The sequence below is a fragment of the Pleurodeles waltl genome, chromosome 4_2, assembly GCF_031143425.1.
Source record: "Pleurodeles waltl isolate 20211129_DDA chromosome 4_2, aPleWal1.hap1.20221129, whole genome shotgun sequence".
Classification (NCBI taxonomy): domain Eukaryota; kingdom Metazoa; phylum Chordata; class Amphibia; order Caudata; family Salamandridae; genus Pleurodeles; species Pleurodeles waltl.
This window is the reverse complement of record NC_090443.1, coordinates 169664144-169686562: the sequence shown is the minus strand read 5'-3', so window position 1 is coordinate 169686562 and position 22419 is coordinate 169664144.

The window sequence follows — 22419 nt, the reverse complement described above, 5'->3', positions numbered from 1 at the left end:
CCCGGCTTCTACAGGTACAGCCGCCACCCCCCCCTACCAGCGCCGCCCTCCCAGCAGCCCCTCAGCGTGTGTCCCGTGGCCGCTCACCCAGGAGGGTGGCCATCTCCTTCGCCCCAGGCACCTCAGCCCCTGCCCCTGGCCCTGCCAGCCCTGCTGCCCTCAGTGAGGAGGCCATTGACCTCCTCAGATCCCTCACTGTTGGGCAGTCTACCATTCTGAATGCCATCCTGGGTGTAGAGAGGCAGTTACAACAGACAAATGCATACCTGGAGGGCATTCATTCTGGTCAGGCAGCCCAACAGCGAGCTTTTCAGACTCTGGCCTCAGCACTGATGGCAGCCATTGTCCCTGTGTCCAGCCTCCCCCCTCCAACTTCCTCCACCCAGACCCAATCCCCAGTACCTCAGCCTATCCCAAGCACACCATCAGACCAGCATGCACTCACCTCAACACACAAGGGTAGCTCTGGCAAACATAAGTACCACACATGCCACAGGCACTCACACAAGCATCATACCCATGCAGACATACCAACAGCCACTGCCTCCACTGTGTCCCCCTCCTCCACGTCTCCCTCCTCCCTCCCTGTACCGTCTCCACTCACACCTGCATAGACTACATCTTCAGCCACTACGTCCATCACCAGCACGCCCATCACCACACAACGCTCATGTGCACTCACCACCCCACTACCATTCACACATCCCCTGTGTCCTCTCCCAGTGTGTCTGTGAACCCACCTCCCAAACTACACAAACGCTGTCACACACCCACCCAACAGCCATCCACCTCACGACAGCCTCCAGTCCATGCACCTTCACCCAAAGTCAGCAAACGAACACCTACAACCACTACTTCTTCCTCCACTCCCAAATCCCCTCCATCTACCCGTCCCAGTGTGTCTAAACAACTTTTCCTGTCAAACCTTGACCACTTCCCTACACCTCCCCCACCCCTTCCGTCCCCTAGGGCCCGCCTTTCCAGGTCTCAACCCAGCACCTCAGCCACCACATCACCGGGAATAGTGGTGCCAACAGTAACCGGCTTCTGGAGTGCGCCAAGCAGCAGGGCAGCCAGTGTGCCAAGGAACCAGGCCAAGGACATTCCCACACCTCAAAAACTAAAGAAGTTGGCCACAGCCCGGAGGGAGAAAGCCAAAACACCTGCCACCAAGGGCTCTCCCAGGATTACAGTTGTGAGTGGCAAGACAGCTGTGCCACCATCCAAGGTGGGGAAGGGCCAGAGAAGGAAAGGGAAGTCACCGCCAACCTGCACGGCGGACAAGACCGCCACATGCACCGCCGCCACGGCCACCGCTGCCCAGGACACCGCCGCCAGCAGCACGCTCACTGAGCCACCCACCAGCACCGCTGCCTAGGACACCGCAGCCAGCAGCACGCTCACTGAGCCACCCACCAGCACCGCTGCCCAATGAGTGCTGCAAGCACCGCCGCTACTGAGGCCGCTGCCAGCACCACCAGCGGCCACGCCACATCCTGTGCCAGTGGCACCACCGCAGACATGGCTGCCATCCCCAGTGGTCAGTCTTACATGGCTGATGGTCAGTTCCAGGGGCCTGGACAGCTTCCATGTTGGTCCACCGTCAGTGGAGTATCACATCCACTACCTCAGTCCGTGGCAGGATGAAGCACTCTGGGCACAAAGCCCCCTCCAGAACCAGTGGAGAGATACATCCACTACCTCAGTCCTTGGCAGGATGAAGCACTCTGGGCTCTAAGCTCCCTCCAGAACCAGTGGAGAAAGGCATCCACTACCTCAGTCCTTGGCAGGATGAAGCACTCTGGGCACAAAGCCCCCTCCAGAACCAGTGGAGAAAGGCATCCACTACCTCAGTCCTTGGCAGGATGAAGCACTCTGGGCACAAAGCCCCCTCCAGAACCAGTGGAGAGATACATCCACTACCTCAGTCCTTGGCAGGATGAAGCACTCTGGGCACAAAGCCCCCTCCAGAATGAGTGGAGAAAGGCATCCACTACCTCAGTCCTTGGCAGGATGAAGCACTCTGGGCACAAAGCCCCCTCCAGAACCAGTGGAGACTGTTATCCACTTGAGAGACTGTGGCTTTGCACTCCCCGGGATAAAGCAGTGAGCAAACCACCCACTGTAGAGACTTGAGAGACTGTGGCTTTGCACTCCCCAGGATAAAGCAGTGGACAATCCACCCACTGGAGAGACTTGAGAGACTGTGGCTTTGCACTCCCCAGGACAAAGCAGTGGGCAAACCACCCACTGGAGAGACTTGAGAGAATGTGGCTTTGCATTCCCCAGGACAAAGCAGTGGGCAACCCACCCACTGTAGAGATTTGAGAGACTGTGGCTTTGCACTCCCCAGGATAAAACAATGGGCAACCCACCCACTGGAGAGACTTGAGAGACTGTGACTTTGCACTCCCCAGGATAAAGCAGTGGGCAAACCACCCACTGGAGAGACTTGAGAGACTGTGGCTTTGCATGCCCCAGGATACATCATAGGCATGGAGCCCCCTCATGGAGCTTGCGTCGTGCAATCATTCGGCTGATGTGCCCCCCCTTCCCTTCCCCCTGAGGTGCCTGTTTTATTTCGATCTGATGCCCCTGCAGTGTTCTCTCCGTTTGGTTAGGGTATTGAGTGTGGGCCTCGCCCATGCATTTTGGGCCCAGTGGTCCACGGACTATGTAGGTGCAGTACATGGACTTGAAATCTTGGTGTACATATTTGTTAATAGTGTATATATATTTTTGACTAATGGATTTTTCCTGATTACAATCGTTCAGATCATTTCCTTTTGTCCTTGCGTTCTTCCAGGGGGGGAGCGGGGGTGTAAATGTAATGTTTCAACATGTATTTGTGTGTATGGTGTTGTGGGTGAGGGTGGGGGTGTTGCGTGTTGCGTGTTGCATGTGTCACTCTCTTTTCCCTCCCCACTCACCTGTGTCGTAGGTGCAGTACTCACCGTGGTGGTCGCCGCCGTCGGTCATGCTCCTGGTAGAGGAGCAGAAAGACAATGGCAGGTACAATTTGGAGTTCCGGCTCCATGGCGTCCTGGTTCCTCGTGGGGTGTGTAGAGGTGAGCGTTTTCCCTTCCAAGTCCTGTTTCCGCCGTGTTTTTGTTTGCGTTAAATCCGCCCCGGAAAAGGTGGTGGATTGGCCTCTCATAATGGTGTGGGCGGTACATTGTCTTCCGCCTGTCTGTTGCCGGTGACCGCCATGCTGTTTGTTTGTACCGCCATGGCGGTCGGAGTGTTAAAGTGGCTGCCTATGTTGGCGGTTTCCGCCATGGTCGTGATTCCATTTTTTTTTCCGCCGGCCTGTTGGCGGTTTTACCGCCGCTTTACCACCGACTGCCAGCGTTGTAATGAGGGCCAATATCTATTCAATCTATTTATGGCAAACCTGACTCCTGCCCTGGATGAGGTAAATGTTCATGCCCCTATAGCTAGGAGACCTGCATATCTCTAATATTTTGTACGTAGATGATGTGTTTCCCCTCAGTAAAACAAAAGTTGGTCTACAATGCCTCATTGACAGACTATCTAATTACTCAGTAAACAATGGCATGCCAATAAATCAAAAGAAAACCAAAGTCATGGAAGTGAGTAATAGGATACAGAAAAAGGCATAAATGTTATCTACAAAAACACCAACTGGAATTAGTGGAAACCTACAGATACCTCGGAGTATTATTTGATGGTAAAGGCTCCTTCCACCAACACAAGCAGGAGCTACAGAGCAAGGGTAATGCACTAATTCTGTCATTTAAAATGCTACAGAGATCCTTGAATGGTTCAAGCTTCTTACCATTGCTGAAGGTGATAGCTGCAAAACTACGGTATCTCCGAGCCTAACCGATGGAATTGAGGTGTTACAAGGTACATATATAATTACTTTAAATTCGATTATAACAAAAATACTCAGATTCAAATCTTCCACCTAATGCCTTGCTGGACCAGAAAAGACTTGCGTTTGGCTTAGTAAATCTATCAGTTGCTAGAAAGGGGGCCTACGCCAAAGTATGTAAAAGAGTACAGTTCTCGTCGGCCAACCAAATGTATAAAGCCCTCTTGCACGAAGTCCAAACTAATAAAAATGCCATTGCTTGCCAGTGTCTAGACTCAGCAATTGATAACCTGGGTGTTCGACCACTGTGGGAAACGATCCTTCCCCAAGGGTCATTTTAAAAAAACGATAGATGGCGTAGTGAAAAAATATATCAGCGGCTACGGACTAAGAGGCACTATCACCTAGATCTCATGCCTGGGTGGTTATAAGAGACTATAAAATCCTATAACTTTAGCCTTATCTGGAGGCCGGGTGGTCCAAGCAAATAAAAGAACACTTTATCAGATGCTGCTTTGGCTCTCTCCCAGGACGCATCCACACTGTACCCCGGCTTTGGGAAGTAGAAATACCACGATGCAGGCTGAGCAAAGCTGAGGAGGAAGATATTGTTCATCTAACGTGTGTTTGCCCCGGTCTCATGAACGAAAGGAGGGCGTCGTTGAAAGCACTTTTTAACCAACATGGCATTCGAACCTGCAGACCTGTCGTGATTGCGTGGTTCAAAGCAGCAGATAGCACTTTGAAATGTCATTTTACAAATTTGTAATGCAAGCTGCAAAAAAAGTGAACAACTGTGAACCTTATTAATTATGTTTTTTTTAAGCTTATGGGTATAATTTTGAACTACCACGTAAAATGTTGTAACTTGCTGCGGCAGTTTAAAACATATCTTACTGTATGCTATGTTTTTAATAACTATGCATAGTAAAATGTACTTACGTACTTGTCAAAGTTGCTTTCACTTTAGCAGTAGTATGGTATCGAGGGATGCCATGAGGTAGGTTGGATTTTCCTCTGAATTTGGTACTTCCTCTAGGAGTTGCTGGTTTTCTGTGGTGGTTCCCCTTTTCATCTTGTCCAATGCCTGCCCACTACCCGAGGCAAAAAGAGACGTCTTCGCTCTTCTGGCTAGCCTTTGGAAGCGTGCATAATTTAAGGTGCTCTGAAGACGAGAACACGGGGCAGTGAGTGTATTGGTAATGTTATACATCTGCAAATGTCTGTTAGTTAGATGTTTTTTTGCTCAGAAAATGACTAGCACTCACTTGTGGTGCAAACGTTTCTACCAGCAAAGAACCTAGATGTACACAGTGGCAAGAACATTAGGGTATCACAGCTACAAGGTGCCCTGTTTCATGTTTTGAAAGTGGTAACTTGGTAATATAGCATAGGTACTACAAGGTTGTTATAAGTGTTTTAAAGTAATTTCTAGATCATAACAATCCACAAACAAAGGTCATTTCTGATATTTGTCTCATTAGCATACACTGGAAAGTTCCATTCAAAGAGTCACACATAAAGCTTTCAAACGTCACACACAAGTATCATCAGTGCCTGGATCAAATGAGGGTAGAGATGCATTTTGAGAGCTCCATGAAATTATTAACTCTGGAATAGCAAGCGATGCTACAAGTGAGGGTTGTGATTCATTGTGAGAGCATTTTGAGTCTTACTGGAATAGCTTAACATGGTACTTGCCAGAGTAAAGCTCAACTGTGGAACTTCTGTGGATGACTAAGCCCTGAGAGGTCAATGGATAGTATGTCAGGACAGAGAAGCACTGCGAAACACCTGTGGAAATAGTTGTCCTTTGATAGGAATGGAGGGTGAAAGTGAGGGTTGAGATGCATTATGAAGACTCAACAGACGTATTAATCCTGCAATAGCTATGTTTGGTTCAAGCAAGGTTAAAGATGCATAATGAGAGCTCAGTGGTAGTCCTAGTTGTGGAATATTAATGCATGGTAGAAGAGTGGGTAGTGGTGCGTTTTGATAGATGTGAGAAAGTGAGTTGTTGGTTGACTGCGGTGTTAACCCTGGCCAAGCAACAGGCCAAATCCCTCTCATGGGGAATCACAAAAGTCACCAAATTAACCTCTGCTTAACCCTCTGGTAGCTTGGCACAAAAGCAGTCTGTCTTAACTTAGAGGTAAAGTGTATAGTATTTAAGCAGCAGACTGACATTAATAAAGAAAAATCCCACACCAATTTAGAAAAATAAAATAAACTTTAATAAATTATTTAACACCAAAATGACAAAGATCCAATCAATAGAGGTGTTATGACTTTTTAAATTTAAGGTAAAAAAAAAATAGCACCCAAAATATCAAAGTGCCAAACCCGGACATCTAGTCATGTGCGACTTGGTTAAAGTCGAAAAACATGTCTGACTGTGACGGAGCATGGGTTGGATTCAAAAGTGGATAATGCCCAGTTGGCGCTTACCTTAGGACTTAGACAATATGTCAAAGAAATTTTTTCCTGAGAAGGTAAAGCTCAACAGGGCAGGGCTGCAAGGTCGGAGAGCCACTGCACAAAGTCACAGTGAAGATTTCTACAATCGGACTTAGGACCATTACATCCCATTGGAACTTGTGATACAGCGGACGGGATATCTGACATGTTTGTGATGGAGTATCCCATCCACCAAAATTGTAATCAGGACCTTAGTCTCTTTTTTCAAAAGCAGAACAAGGCAAGAGACTTTAGCCTATGACAGTTCTTGGGCGAAGGACCGAAGAACAAGATTTGCTGCTGTGGAGAAGAACGTAGTAGGACTACCGCAACATCAACTAACTGGCTGGGTGGCTAGATAAGCAGATTGGTCCCTGTCTCCCTCTGTTCTCAAGCAGTTTTTAGCCAGAAACTTTTAAGTCTCAATTGTTGGCTTTTGGCCATCTGGGCAACTTTAATGTTCAGAACTAGAGGGGCACCACTTGGGCAATAGGACTCAGGCTGGGTTCAGGTGTGGGTTCAAGATGGTTGGAGCCTTTTTGTCCCTGAGGCTCTGATCAGGAGCAGAAACAACTAGCCTTTGGAGTCACTCTGGTATTCCTGGGTTCAAGTGAAGAAACAGGGCTCAAGCAGCAGGACAGGCCTTTGAGAGTTCAAGGCAGGTTCCATGTAGTCCCTCCAGATGCAACAAAGCAGTCTTGTGGTGTACACAACACTCCACAGCAGCAGTCAGTCCTCTGAGAGTGCTTCCACAGATCCAGAAAGTGAACCAAAGAGTGCGTCTAAGGGTCCCCTTTTTATACAAAGTGCCTTCTCTGAAGTAGGATACGTTTCTAGAGAATTCCCTATGAAGTGCTTGAATTTTCTGCTTCCCCTGCCCTGGCTCCAAGCTAGCATCATGAACAATGCAGGGGTCCTTTGTGTGAAGGCAGAGCACAACCTATTTGGTTGTAAGTGAGGCTGTGTCCAGCTCTGTCCCTCCCATTCTGCCAGTTTACTGCCCATTCAGGCATACCCAATCCCTCTATTGTGTGGCTGTCTGAGAGAAATAAATAAAGCCCAACTGCCAATTACACCCTGTCATATCACCTAGGACAGGCTGCAGTCACCAAATAGTTAAGGGTAGGAAAATGCCAACTTTCTAAAAGCGGCATTTTCAAAATTGCAACCCAAAATCCAACTTTATCATTAAAGTGAATTTTTAACTACAATTCTCAAGCAACATACATGACATGCTTACTTGTTCCCAATCAAAACGTATTAGATGTAATAAGGCAACCCAATATTATCCTATGGGTGGAGTTGCCCTCTGGGTATATGGTATACCAATCTACAAGGGACTTATAAAAAAAATAATTATAAATATGCCAATCGGATGTAAGCCAATTTTACCAAAGGAGAGAACACATGCACTTTAGCACTCCTTAACAGTGATAAAGGGCACAGAGTCCTCTAGCCAACAAAAATAGATTGAGCTACAATGGGGGGGGGTGAAAGGAAAAACTCTTGGGGAAGATCATCCGAAGGCTGACAGATCTCACAACAGCTCCATGGACATTTTGGTCAAGGGATAGCAGTGCATGGTGCACATCATAATAAATATATATTTTCAAGAGCTCCTTGACTGTACTAACAAAGCGATGCAGTTAATGAGTGAAGAAAAATGCTTTGTGAGAGAACTTTGTCAGAAAAGTCATAGCATTAGAGTCAATAACCAACACATTACTGGTTTCCGTGCTTCCATGCATTCAGAAGTAAAACGTGGCACAGGGGATCATGGAGTTTCCAGCGAGGAACTGCATTTTCCCCACATGGGAACACATGATGCAGATGCACTCTTATAAGATACAATTTAGAAAGACAGGGCTTGTTTCCCAATGACTGATGTGAGTAGCTCAACCAGTGGAGATTTTACTTTTATATTCTGTTGCTTGTAATTTGGTTTTCCCCATTATCCCTTTGTACTTCTCGCTGAAATGACTCACATAGTGAGGTTCCTGTGCTACCAATTGCAAACATTCCCCATGCATAAAATTCCCTCCCCCTTTCTCATCCTCTGTTCCTTTTTTGTGTGTTCAAATCCATGGTGCATTCCTCAGGCCAAATTTGGGGGCATGTCCTGGTTGCTTGTGAGACATGAACTCCTTGGCAACTTCTTGTCATCCCCCTCCAGTGGAGAGGCTGGCTGGTTTTGGTCTTTTGGGCTGTCTGCTGTTTTTGGGCACGTTTTGCAGCAGTTCGGCTTCTCTGGGTCTTTATGTTACTTGTTGGTTCCCTATAAGCTCATATATGGTCTGGGCACATGTGAGTGGCTAGACCATATGTGTTTTGTTTTTACAGGTTGGTCGATTATTGGAGGGAGTTTCTCTCTAATGGGGGTGTTTTGCTTCCTATTTAATTGTGGGATTTTATTGTCTGTGCATTACTATTGTGGTGACAATGGAGAAGCTTGGTGCGAAGCGGAGAATGTCTCCTTCCTCTGATTCTGAGGAGTGAAATGATGGTCGGCATGATGTGTCAGCAAGTGGTTCTGGTGGAGTTTTGTCTGCGGCTTCAGTATCCCCCATAGCCTTGGAAGTTCAGGCCATGATTGATGCTGCAGTTGCCAAAGAATTGTTATCCAAAAGTAAGGCTAGGCATCTTTTGGCCCTGGTTGCTGATTAAGTTGATTCTGATTATTTGGATATTACTGAACTGGAGAGACATGTGGTGCCTGGTAGGAAGTTCAAATCAAGGGAAGATCTGGTAAACATTCTGTTCCATATCAGAGTCAATATGGGAATAGTGCTGCCTCCAGTGAAATGGGCTGCTGAGGATCTGTTTCCGCATTTTGCCAAGCCTGCCACGCTGGCTTTGCCTTTGTCTTCACAGATCAAGGAGGTGGTTTTGAGATCCTCGGAGGATCTGGAGCATTGCCAGGTTCCTTGTTTCTCCAAAAGTCCTATGCCTTGGAAGAAGGGGATTGACTGCTGCCACATTGCATTAAGGTGGATTCCATCTTGGCCCCTCTAATTGGTGGATATACTCTGAATCCTGATGACTGTTTGCCTTCGGATCATGTTGATCACAAAGTGGATGGCACACTTAAAAAGCCTCTAATGTGGTGCTCTGGGCAGCCTCCTATGCGGCTTTAATCGCTCAGTCCTTGGTGAAGGACTTTGAGGCCTTGGCAGGTCCATGCAGGAGAGTGCCAATGTGTCAGCTGACACTGTGCACATGGAGTAACAAGCTAAGTTTCTGGCTGATGTGTCTGACGATGTCATCAAGGCCACTTGTGTGGCTTCTTCTTTTGTTATTATAGCCAGGCACAACCTGTGGCTGAAAGACTGGAAGACTGATCTGGCAGAGCAGGCTTCCCTGCTTAAGCTGCCCTTTGAAGAAAGTAAGTTGTTTGATGAGCTGTTGGATAGTCTGATCTGTAAGTCCTTCATGGACAAGAAGCACACTCGGTCCTACAGGTCCTCTTCCGACAAGTCATCTAAGCCCTGGAATTGCTTAGATGCCAAGGACAGCAACGCTTGAGCAGGGACATTCAGTACTCTCAGGACTTCTGTCTTTCTCCCCTGATCTTTGCCAAGGTGTGTCAGTTGTGGGGTCGCCCTGGTTGTACCTGTTTGTGAGCCCAGGCAATGCACTTCTTCCCCGTTAGTTTTCCTGTGGCAGGGAAGAGTCATCCTCAGGGATAGAAACCCTGCCATGTCATTGGCCAGTTGGTCTAATGTTTTCTTTTCCTCCAGTCCCTTTGATTCTGAGGTAAGTAAACTCAGCATTACACTCACTGCAGGACTATATGGACCAGAATGCAAAGGTAAATCTTCAACTGGATGAGCTTCCCATGTCAGACCTGTGTTTATTTAGGTGAGTTGAGAGCTCAAGAATCAACTTTGGTTCTATTGAGCAATCCTCTGATGCTTTCCAGGGTTAAGTGGTATGCAATGCCGCATTGCTGGTGAGTGATTTCAGGTCGAGTCTCCCTCTGTACTGGTGGAGTAAAGGGTCTCAAGATAACAGATGCACATACAAGGATGGGTGTGTGGATTATCTATCTTGTAGCCCACTGATCTCATGGAGTGGAACTGCCAGCTGCATGTGGGCAGGACTTCAACAAGAAAGTGCAGAAACTCTTCATCATGCTTAAATTTTGAGGTAGGCTTGGGAGTGAGGCTCTTGCTCCCAAATTGGGCTCTACAGTATATCGTGACTGTAATGTTTCTCCCAGGAAGTGACAGTTAGTCCACGCAGGTCTTCCACTCCAAATTGGTTTCCAGTGAAATGTACCTATTTAGCTCTTTCAAAGGAGTCCCACCCTTTCCTTGAAAGGAAGGCTCAAGTGTAGTGACAAAAACAATTACAGTTTTAGGTTTTAGTTTCAAAAGGCAAAAACATTGCTTTCAATCATGCTGAAAAATGACAGCTTCTTTTATGTGCCTACTGCTGCTTGTGCTACTCTTTGGTGAACTCAGAAGCTGAGGGTAGCAACAACAGTGTCAAGGGCCACAAGAGACTGGCAAAGCATCGCAATTACAGCTCATGATAGCGACCTTTAAATGGCATCCATGGCAGAGAAATCCAATGCCACCTGGAAAACAACTTTGGGATTCTAGTTGATATCTCATCATGCCTAGATCGTGTTTGCATTGGATGAAGGAGAGATACTTGTGCATGAATGGAGCCAGACTATGTTTCTTGTAAAGGGGAGAGTACGAGTACAATGCTTTACTCTTCATCTGCCTCCAAACCTTGTAATGCTTCCATTCCCTATTAGAACATTAGGCAACGTGACCTGCCCTTGGAGAATGATTCAAACCATCTAACTATAACCCCTTCAGTTCCCATTCAATCTTAAGAGTGTTGAGGAGCATATTGTGATTTATTGTATCAAGGTTTTCACCCCTTCGCTGCCAGGCCTTTTCCCCCTCTTGTGCCAGGCCTTTTTTTGGCTATTTGGGGCAGTTCGCGCTTAGGCCCTCATAACTTTTTGTCCACATAAGCTAGCCAAGCCAAATTTGCGTCCTTTTTTTCCAACATCCTAGGGATTCTAGAGGTACCCAGACTTCGTGGGTTCCCCTGAAGGAGGCCAAGAAATTAGCCAAAATACAATGAAAATTTCGTTTTTTTTTTAAAAATGGGAAAAAGTGGCTGCAGAAGAAGGCTTGTGTTTTTTCCCCTGAAAATGGCATTAACAAAGGGTTTGCGGTGCTAAAATCACCAGCTTCCCAGCTTTCAGGAACAGGCAGACTTGAATCAGAAAACGCAATTTTTTAACCCAAATTTGGCATTTTACTGGGACATACCCCATTTTTACAATTTTTTGTGCTTTCAGCCTCCTTCCAGTCAATGACAGAAATGGTCGTGAATCCAATGCTGGATCCCAGAAACCTAAACATTTCAGAAAAGTAGACACAATTCTGAATTCAGCAAGGGGTAATTTGTGTAGATCCTACAAGGGTTTCCTATAGAAAATAACAACTGAAAAAGAAAAATATTGAAAGTGATGTGAAAAAAACAGAAATTGTTCTCTACGCTTTACTCTGTAACTTTTTCCTGCAATGTCAGATTTTTGAAAGCAATATACCGTTACATCTGCTGGACTCTTCTGGTTGCGGGGATATATAGGGCTTGTAGGTTCATCAAGAACCCTAGGTACCCAGAGCCAATAAATGAGCTGCACCCTGCAGTGCATTTTCATTCTATACCAGGTATACAGCAATTCATTTGCTGAAATATAAAGAGTGAAAAATAGCTATCAAGAAAACCTTTGTATTTCCAAAATGGGCACAAGATAAGGTGTTGAGGAGCAGTGGTTATTTGCACATCTCTGAATTCCGGGGGGACCATACTAGCATGTGAATCACAGGGCATTTCTCAAATAGACGTCTTTTTTACACACTCTCTTATATTTGGAAGGAAAAAATGTAGAGAAAGACAAGGGGCAATAACACTTGTTTTGCTATTCTCTGTTCCCCCAAGTCTCCCGATAAAAATGATACCTCACTTGTGTGGATAGGCCTAGCGCCCGCGTCAGGAAATGCCCCAAAACACAACGTGGACACATCGCATTTTTTGACAGAAAACAGAGGTGTTTTTTGCAAAGTGCCTACCTATAGATTTTGGCCTCTAGCTCAGCCGGCACAGAGGGAAACCTACCAAACCTGTGCATTTTTTAAAACTAGAGACCTAGGGGAATCCAAGATGGGGTGACTTGTGGGGCTCTGACCAGGTTCTGTTACCCAGAATCCTTTGCAAACCTCACAATTTGGCAAAAAAAACACGTTTTCCTCACATTTCGGTGACAGAAAGTTCTGGAATCTGAGAGGAGCCTCAAATTTCCTTCCACCCAGCGTTCCCCCAAGTCTCCCAATAAAAATGATACCTCACTTGTGTGGGTAGGCCTAGCGCCCATGACAGGAAATGCCCCAAAACACAACGTGGACACATCACATTTTTTTAAAGAAAACAGAGGTGTTTTTTGCAAAGTGCCTACCTGTAGATTTTGGCCTCTAGCTCAGCCGGCACCTAGGGAAACCTACCAAACCTGTGCATTTTTGAAAACTAGAGACCTAGGGGAATCCAAGATGGGGTGACTTGTGGGGCTCTGACCAGGTTCTGTTACCCAGAATCCTTTGCAAACCTCAAAATTTGGCTAACAAAACATGTTTTCCACTCATTTCGGTGACAGAAAGTTCTGGAATCTGAGAGGAGCCACAAATTTCCTTCCACCCAGCGTTCCCCCAAGTCTCCCGATAAAAATGGTACCTCACTTGTGTGGGTAGGCCTAGCGCCCACGAAAAGAAATGGCCCAAAACACAACGTGGACACATCACATTTTTTCACAGAAAACAGTGCCTACCTGTGGATTTTGGCCTCTAGCTCAGCCGGCACCTGGGGAAACCTAGCAAACCAGCGCATTTTTGAAAACTAGAAACCTAGGGACATCCAAGATGTGGTGACTTGTGGGACTCTGACCAGGTTCTGTTACCCAGAATCCTTTGCAAACCTCAAAATGTGGCCAAAAAAACACTTTTTCCCCTCATTTCGGTGACAGAAAGTTCTGGAATCTGAGAGGAGCCACAAATTTCCTTCCACCCAGCGTTCCCCCAAGTCTCCCGATAAAAATGGTACCTCACTTGTGTGGGTAGGCCTAGCGCCCACAAAAGGAAATGGCCTAAAACACAACGTGGACACATCACATTTTTTCACAGAAAACAGAGGTGTTTTTTGCAAAGTGCCAACCTGTGGATTTTGGCTTGTAGCTCAGCCGACCCCAGGGGGGCAGAAATGGCCTAAAATACATTTGCCCCCGCACCCCCTCCCCGGGAGCGACCCTTGCCTACGGGGTCGCTCCCCCGTGTGATATTTGCGCAAAAAAAAAGCCCCGGTGCCTAGTGGTTTCTGCCCCCTTGGGGGCAGATTGACCTAAAATCGGCCGATCTGCCCCCAAGGGGGGCAGAAATGGTCTAAATAAAATTTTCCCCCCAGGGGAGCGACCCTTGCCTAATGGGTCGCTCCCCATCTCTAAAAGGACAAACAAACAAAAAAAAAACACACAAAAAAAATGTGCCCTGGCGCCCAGAGGTTTCTGCCCCCCCTGGGGGCAGATCGGCCTAATAATAGACCGATCTGCCCCCAGGGGGGACAGAAATGGCCTAAAATAAATTTGCCCCACCCCCCCAATCACCCCCCCCAGGGAGCGACCCTTGCCTACGGGGTCGCTCCCCTTGCGTGACATTGGCGCAAAAAAAAAAAAAATCCCCGGTGCCTAGTGGTTTCTGCCCCCTTGGGGGCAGATTGACCTAAAATCGCCCGATCTGCCCCCAAGGGGGGCAGAAATGGTCTAAATACAATTTACCCCCCAGGGGAGCGACCCTTGCCTAATGGGTCGCTCCCCATCTCTAAACAAACAAACAAACAAACAAAAACAAGAAAAAAAAAAATGCCCTGGCGCCTAGAGGTTTCTGCCCCCCCTGGGGGCAGATCGGCCTAATAATAGGCCGATCTGCCCCCAGGGGGGACAGAAATAGCTTAAAATAAATTTGCACCTCCCACCCCCCCAACCCCTCCCCGGGAGCGACCCTTGCCTAAGGGGTCGCTCCCCTTGTGTGACATTGGCACAAAAATTAAAAATCCCCGATGCCTAGTGGTTTCTGCCCCCTTGGGGGCAGATTGACCTAAAATCGGCCGATCTGCCCCCAAGGGGGGCAGAAATGATCTAAATACAATTTGCCCCCCAGGAGAGCGACCCTTGCCTAATGGGTCGTTCCCCATCTAAAAAAAAACAACAAAAAAAACACACAAATAAAATTTGCCCTGGCGCCTAGAGGTTTCTGCCTTCCTTGGGGGCAGAGCGGCCTAATAATAGGCCGATCTGCCCCCAGGGGGGGCAGAAATGGCCTAAAATAAATTTGCCCCCCGCCCGGGAGCGACCCTTGCCTACGGGGTCGCTCCCCTTGCGTAACATTGGCGCAAAAAAAAAATCCCCGGTGCCTAGTGGTTTCTGCCCCCTTGGAGGCAGATTGACCGAAAATCGGCCGATGGGGCAGAAATGGTCTAAATACAATTTGCCCCCCAGGGGAGCGACCCTTGCCTAATGGGTCGCTCCCATCTCTAAAAAAAAAACAAACAAAAAAAAAATTGCCCTGGCGCCTAGAGGTTTCTGCCCCCCCCTGGGGGCAGATCGGCCTAATAATAGGCTGATCTACCCCCAGGGGGGACAGAAATAGCCTAAAATAAATTTGCCCCACTGCCCCCCCCAATCCCCCCTCCCCCCCCGGGAGGGACCCTTGCCTACGGGGTCGCTCCCCTTGCGTGACATTGGCGCAAAAAAACAAATCCCCGGTGCCTAGTGGTTTCTGCCCCCTTGGGGGCAGATTGAACAAAAATCGGCCGATCTGCCCCCAAGGGGGGCAGAAATGGCCTAAATACAATTTGCCCCCCAGGGGAGCGATCCTTGCCTAATGGGTCGCTCCCCATCTCTAAAAAAACAAACAAACAAAAACAAAACACAAAAATAAAATTTGCCCTGGCGCCTAGAGGTTTCTGCCCCCCCGGGGGCAGATCGGCCTTATAATAGGCCGATCTGCCCCCAGAGGGGGCAGAAGTGGCCTAAAATAAATTTGCCCCCCCAACCCCTCCCCGGGAGCGACCCTTGCCTACGGGGTCGCTCCCCTTGCGTGACATTGGCGCAAAAAAAAAAAATCCCCGGTGCCTAGTGGTTTCTGCCCCCTTGGGGGAAGATTTACCTAAAATCGGCCGATCTGCCCCCCTGGTCTAAATACAATTTGCCCCCCCAGGAGAGCGACCCTTGCCTAATGGGTCGCTGCCCATCTCTAAAAAAAAAACACAAAAAAAAAAAAAAAAATTGCCCTCGCGTCTAGAGCCTAAAATAACTTTCCTTCCCTTTGAAGCCTCTCTCGGCCTCCCCCACGTGATCGGAAGAGAAATGCATAGCATTTCTCTTCCGATCGTGCTGGAAGCTGAGCTTCCAGCGCGATGGGAGGAGGCCCTGTGACAAATCAGCGCGCGATTGTGCGCTGACGTCACAGGGGGTTTGGGGGGGTCAGGGGTGGAAGGGGAAGGGCTCCCCCCAATTCCTGGGTGCAGGACGAGGTGATCTCGTCCAAGGCTCTAATGCCAGAAGTTTATTTCTGATAAAGGTTTATATGATAATTGTAAAGAGAAAGAAGGATAGAGGAAAAGCTTTAGTGAAATGCTGGGCCACTGGAATTACAGTATATGGAAGGAAAAGACAAAATTATGAGGCCGGGTTGACCAATTTATGTGGCAAGAAAAGTCCAGTTTTAAATTTACAATGCTAGTAGCTCTAACTCAAGAAAATGCAAGATCTGTTGCATTGCAAATGCTTGTTTATTTTATTTGCACGCATTGCCCTTTATCTAGGTTTTGGGAAACTGCTTTGGGCAGGGATGTAATAAAGACCCTTCCAGCCCCAGTGGCGCAGGGGGGCCCCAGCCCTTCAAGGGGGCCCCCTATTCAGCTGAAGGCCAACGAATATCTCTAACATATGAGATTCCAGGGTCACTAATCACATTCTTCAAGGGGCCCCGTTATTTTGTGTTGTAGTGTTTTACATTGTTTTTCTTCTCTCATAGAAGACAATATGTTGCCCAAGTCTTGTTAATAACTTTGCATCCCCTTGTCTATTACATAACAAGGCTGCCCTATAAAAACAGTACACTCTTCATGTCTCTCTCAGCAACCAAGTCCACCACCCACACACACAGACCCAACAAAATGCCTTCTAAACCTGCTGGAAGAGGAACACTATATTGAAAAAAAAAGACTATTGTGACCCTCACACAGTTATCACAACTAAGAACACACCTGCTACAAGCTCAAAATATACTGCTTACCCTAACAACGCCGCCACTAACACACTTTTTTTAGACTGCCAGCTCATAAAAGCTCAGTCACTCTAAAAAAACAAGCACCACATCTACGACCTGCTCACAGACACACAACCTGACTTACTATTCATAACAGAATCATGGTTGGGAGATGACATGGCTCCAGTGTTGCATGAAGCCCTTCATCCAGACTATCAAACCATCACACAAAACCGTATAGGCAGGAGAGGAGATGGACTAGCTATTATATTCAAACAGGCAATAAATCTCAGTAAAGCAGACAACATTTCCATACAAGGTTGTCAAGCCCTCCTCGCCAGATGCCACCCTACTCCAACTTCCCCCTGTAACTTTCTCCTCCTTTACAGACCTCCACCTAACAACTCCACATTCCCAGACGCTTTTCTAGATACAGTCTCAAACCTTATTACATTATATTCCAACCTATGCATTCTTGGGGACCTAAACATTTGGTTTGACAAACCCAATATGCCCCATCCAAAAGCTATCACCACTGGCCTAGTCGCATTGAACCTACATCAGATTGTATACAATCCCACACACATCGCTGGACACATCCTAGATGTCATTTTTGCTAAGCCTGAACTAGTTACCGTTCATAGCATCACACCAATCACATGGTCAGATCACCATTTGATAACTTTCCGACATAAAACTCCACAAATCAACACACCCCACAACTACTTACATACATGCACCTCTCGACCTTGGCGCAAACTCAATTTTGATGACTTAGAAACACAACTAACAGCCAACACAGATCTAGATACAATAAATTCTGTTCCAAAATTTTATGAGTGGCTACAGGAAGCTTTTGCTATCCTAATTCCACTCAGAAAAAATAAACACGACAAAAGAAAACCAACACCTTGGAGAAACACAGAACTTAAAAAGATAAAGCAACAAATCAGAAAGTTGCAGCGGACCTGTTCAAAACAAACAACAGTCAAGACAAACTACAGCTAAACAAACTTAACAGAATATACAAAGTATCAATCAAAAAAGTTAAAAAAGGTACTACTCAGGCAAGATTCAAAATGCTAAATCTGCAACCAAAGAATTTTATAAAATTCTCAATGAATTTCGAAAACCTACATGCATGGAAGGAAGTCATCCGACTACTCAAGATTTCACAAACAAACTGGCAACTCATTACACAACCAAGGCAGACACATTGGACTCCTGTTTAAAACAGAAGAAAACCATCTGCACCAACCTATTTCCTAAAATACCCTCTAGGAATAAAACAACCCAGCCTCTGCAGTCCTTCAAACAAATATCACAAGGTGAATTTATGGATTTGGTTAAAGCAAGCAGACCTTCTGGTTGCCCTTCTGACCCTTGCCCACCACACATCTTCAAGAACATTCTTTTATCTACTTCTGCTGCCACACCTGTAAGAAGAATCATCAACAACTCTTTAACTACAGGAACTTTTCCTATAGACCTGAAAAAGGCATACATGCGACGATTATTAAAGAAAACAAACCTAAACCTGCAAGACTCCAACAATTACAGACCAATCACAAATGGACCTTTCCTGGGGAAACTGCTAGAAAGAGCAGCATTCACCCAGATGTCACAGTTCATTGAAGACAATTCTATACTTTCAGACTCCCAAACTGGATTCCGTCCAGGAAGAGGCACTGAATCGGCACTCATAGCAATCTGGGATGATCTTAACAACACAGTCAACAGCAATGGAGTTGCTGCACTACTTCTCTTGGACCTCTCGGCTTCCTTTGATACGGTTGACCATGACACCCTAATTCAAAGACTCCACGAAGCTGGCATGGAAGGGACTGCTCTCGACTGGATTACATCCTACCTTAAAAAAAGAACTAATATCATCTATTCGCCCCCTTGTTGTCCAAACACTATCTCACAAAAGCAGGGGTCCCCCAAGGATCAGTCATCTCACCTTTGCTTTTCAACATCTACATGATATCATTACCAGAACTGATCAATGATTTTCATCTCACATGCTACAACTATGCAGATGACACATAAATACTACTTAAATTAGAATGCCCAAAAAAAACATTGAAAACTCACTAATCTTCAGTTGCCTCAGAGCCATTGATCAGTGGATGACTTGGAGCCATCTCAAACTAAATACCTCCTAAACAGAAATGCTCATGTGTGGTGACTAAAAAAATTATGACCCACTGTGCGTCTGGCCTGACGATCTCAGACCACCTCCTTAATTATCCAAGGAAGTTAAAAACCTTGGAATCACCATGGACTCCAAGTTAACAATGAATGCCCAAATGGACAAATAAGCATGAACAAGCTTCATCACCTTGAAGACTCTACGATGCATCTTCCCCCACCTCGGATTTCCACACAAGGTGCAAGCCACTATCTTGCTTGTACTATCCAAACTGGATTATGCCAATGGCCTCTGACTTGGATCATCTCTATCTATTATGAAAAAACTACAACGTATTCAGAACTCCGCAGCCACATGTAAAGCCACAAGCCCACATCTCCCCTGCCTTGAGAGCACTACACTGGTTACTCGTTGCCAGAAGATGCACCTTCATGCTGCTTTGTATCACCCACAAAGCTATAACAGGACCGTTTTTTATCAGAAACAAAATACCCAAACACATTCAAGAAAGAAACCTCCGCTCAAGATTGGCACCCTGCCTTAGAACCCCACCATACAAGAAAAAGACTATAGGTGGTACATCCTTCTCCGTTCAAGCAGCCAAACTATGGAATTTATTACCCCAACCATAAGAGCCACAGAGAACTATCTTGTCTTCAGAAAACTACTCAAGAGTTGGCTCTTTCCTTCATGACCACCATATTCAAACAGCTATGGGCTGCATATGCCTATGTTGATAAATATTTTTATCTGATTATGTGTATATTCTAGTTATATACAGTTCTTTAGAAAATATGTATCGCTACTATGTCATAACGATAAACTACACACATACTCTTTAAACCTGTTTAACTAATGTATATTTACTCATGGTTTAAATATGTATATGTATGTACATATTTGTGTGCATATGTGTGAGTATTCATGTGTGTATGTATGTGTGTGTGTGTATATATATTTATATATATGTATGTATGTTAGTTTATGCTTAACATGTTCATAGGACATTGCATAACTCCTAGATAAGTTGTTATATTAGATACTTATGAATCGCTGCTCTCATTTTATATCACACTTTTGTCTACCCATCACCATATGTCATGTCTCTATCAATCTATCCTCCATTCCCACTCTAATTCATCCCAAATCCATTCTACTGCTTTCATCTCCTAAATAACCCTGCCTAAGCTCTTCCCTCCTCTTCCACATCTAACTCACCCAAACCTCAGTTTACTACCATGATCTCCCAAACAACCCTACTAAATTCTCCCTCATTTATCTCACTCCGCTACTATGATCTCCCTAACCCTTTCCACAGACTCTTCCCTCCTCCTCCATCCCCCCTTTACTCACCCCAAGCCTAAATCCTATGACCATAAACTCACAATTAACACTTCTGAATTCTTCCCTCCTCCATCCCTCCATTACTCCAGTCAATCCAACTAACAAACTCACATATCCACGGCTCAAATTAACTCATAATAATACTAAAACTGTACTCATATTTCCCTGTACTAATCTACCACTAATTCCTTTTGGGTTCCGGAGTAGCTTGCTACTCGCCAAAAAGCGCTTCGACGCCTCGTCAGGGGTAGTAAGCGCTATATAAATACTGTTACAATACAATACAATAGTTTATGTGACTGTTGGCACCCAATGTGGGATGCCAGTGTTGTGTAGAACTGAGCCAAAGACTCAGTTTACTCAGCAGTATGGGCCCTTGTTATTAGTTGCCCAGTTAATTGAGTTGGGTGTGATAACTACTATTACCACACCTAGCACAATTAAGAGTTTGGTGGCTAACACTTCATGCCCACATTTTCCCCTCAATAGATTCCAGGAGGTCAAACTTGCTGAAATTTATAGGGGAAAAATGGCCAATAATTACAGAAGCATGCAGAATGTTGTGCGTTAAGCAAAAAAATCAGCATTTAAGTCCCCAGGGTCGTGGACAAATGTGTAATTAGGACTTATTTATCAGACCTAATAAATGATTTCGGGTCAGAGAAACACTGGCCCAAATACTGGGAGTATAGCTGTAATGAGAGGCAAATGTTTAAAGAAATGATGCAATAAATTTAAAAGGTACACACCTGGACTAGATCCACAACTTTATTTGAGACAAAAAGCTGCTGTCCATTTCTTTACAAAAGAATACAACTTTTTTACAAAGCAGAGATCAGTGGTTAGAAACTATACTCGAGCCATACAACAAATACAGCAAATTTTCCACTGGCCAGTCCGTTGGCTGTAATAAGCTCATCTTAAAAATATCTGTGGCTTCTATGCTTTTTCTTTTTAATTTTCTTCTTTTTTAAGGAAAACGTTAACCAAAAGTAATTGCATAGTCTTAATGGTTATTGCTGTGTTTTTTTCTTTGCAAGGAAAGGCTCAGGCATAGATGTCGTCTTCTGGTGGCCTCATAGGGGCCGAAGAGGGGAGACATCCTGTGGTGAATAAGATCTGCTGGGCTCAGTTGTTTATCTGTTGATGCAGGGCAGACAAAAAGGAGCAGGCATGCCTGTTCTAATATTATTCTGTGCCCTCGGAAAATAATAGCAACTTCAAAAATAACTTAAATAAATTAAAAGCTAATAAATACAATGACATAATCAAATTACAGCACAGAACTGTGACAAAACTAGACAACAACTGAGGCTGGAATAAGCGAGACTTCAGCTCATTATGCATTTCATGCAAAAAAGTAAATAGAAACAATAAATAAAAATTGTAGGAATAAATTAAAGTTGAGGTTTGAAGATGTAGTTTCGAAGGACACATGCAAGGACATCTGGGGCCGTATTTATACTCTGGTTGCGCCGAATTTGCGTCGTTTTTTTCGACGCAAATTCGACGCTAAACTAACGCCAACTAACGCCATATTTATACTATGGCGTTAGAGGCGAATAGCGCCAAAGTTCCCGGAATGTGCGTCATTTTTTAGCGTGAACCCCTTCCTTGCGTTAATGATATGCAAGGGAGGCGTTCCCGTCTAAAAAATGACTCCCAGGCCTTTACGTGGTATTTATACTCCCGGGCAAAAGAGACGCCCGGGAGTGGGCGTTGCTAAAAACGGCGCATTTGCGCCGCTTTTTAATGCCTGGGTCAGGCATGGCGTTAAGGGACAAGTGGGCTCAAAATGAGCCCAGAGTGCCCTCCCCTGCCCCCAGGGACCCCCCCTGCCACCCTTGCCCACCCCAGGAGGACACCCAAGGCTGGAGGGACCCACCCCAGGGACATTCAGGTAAGTATTTTTTTATTTTTTTTTAATGATTTTTTTTGGCATAGGGGGGCCTGATTTGTGCCCCCCTACATGCCACTATGCCCAATGACCATGCCCAGGGGACAGAAGTCCCCTGGGCATGGCCATTGGGCAAGGGGGCATGACTCCTATCTTTACAATGATAGGAGTCATGTTGATGGGGGATGGGCGTCGAAAATAAATGGCGCAAGTCGGGTTACGACGATTTTTTCGACGTAACCTGACTTGCCCCATTTTAAGACGCCCATGCGCCATTTTCCCCCTACGCCGGCGCTGCCTGGTGTACGTGGTTTTTCTCGCGCACACCAGGCAGCGCCGGTCTGCTTGCGCCGGCTAACGCCATTCAATAAATACGGCGCCCGCA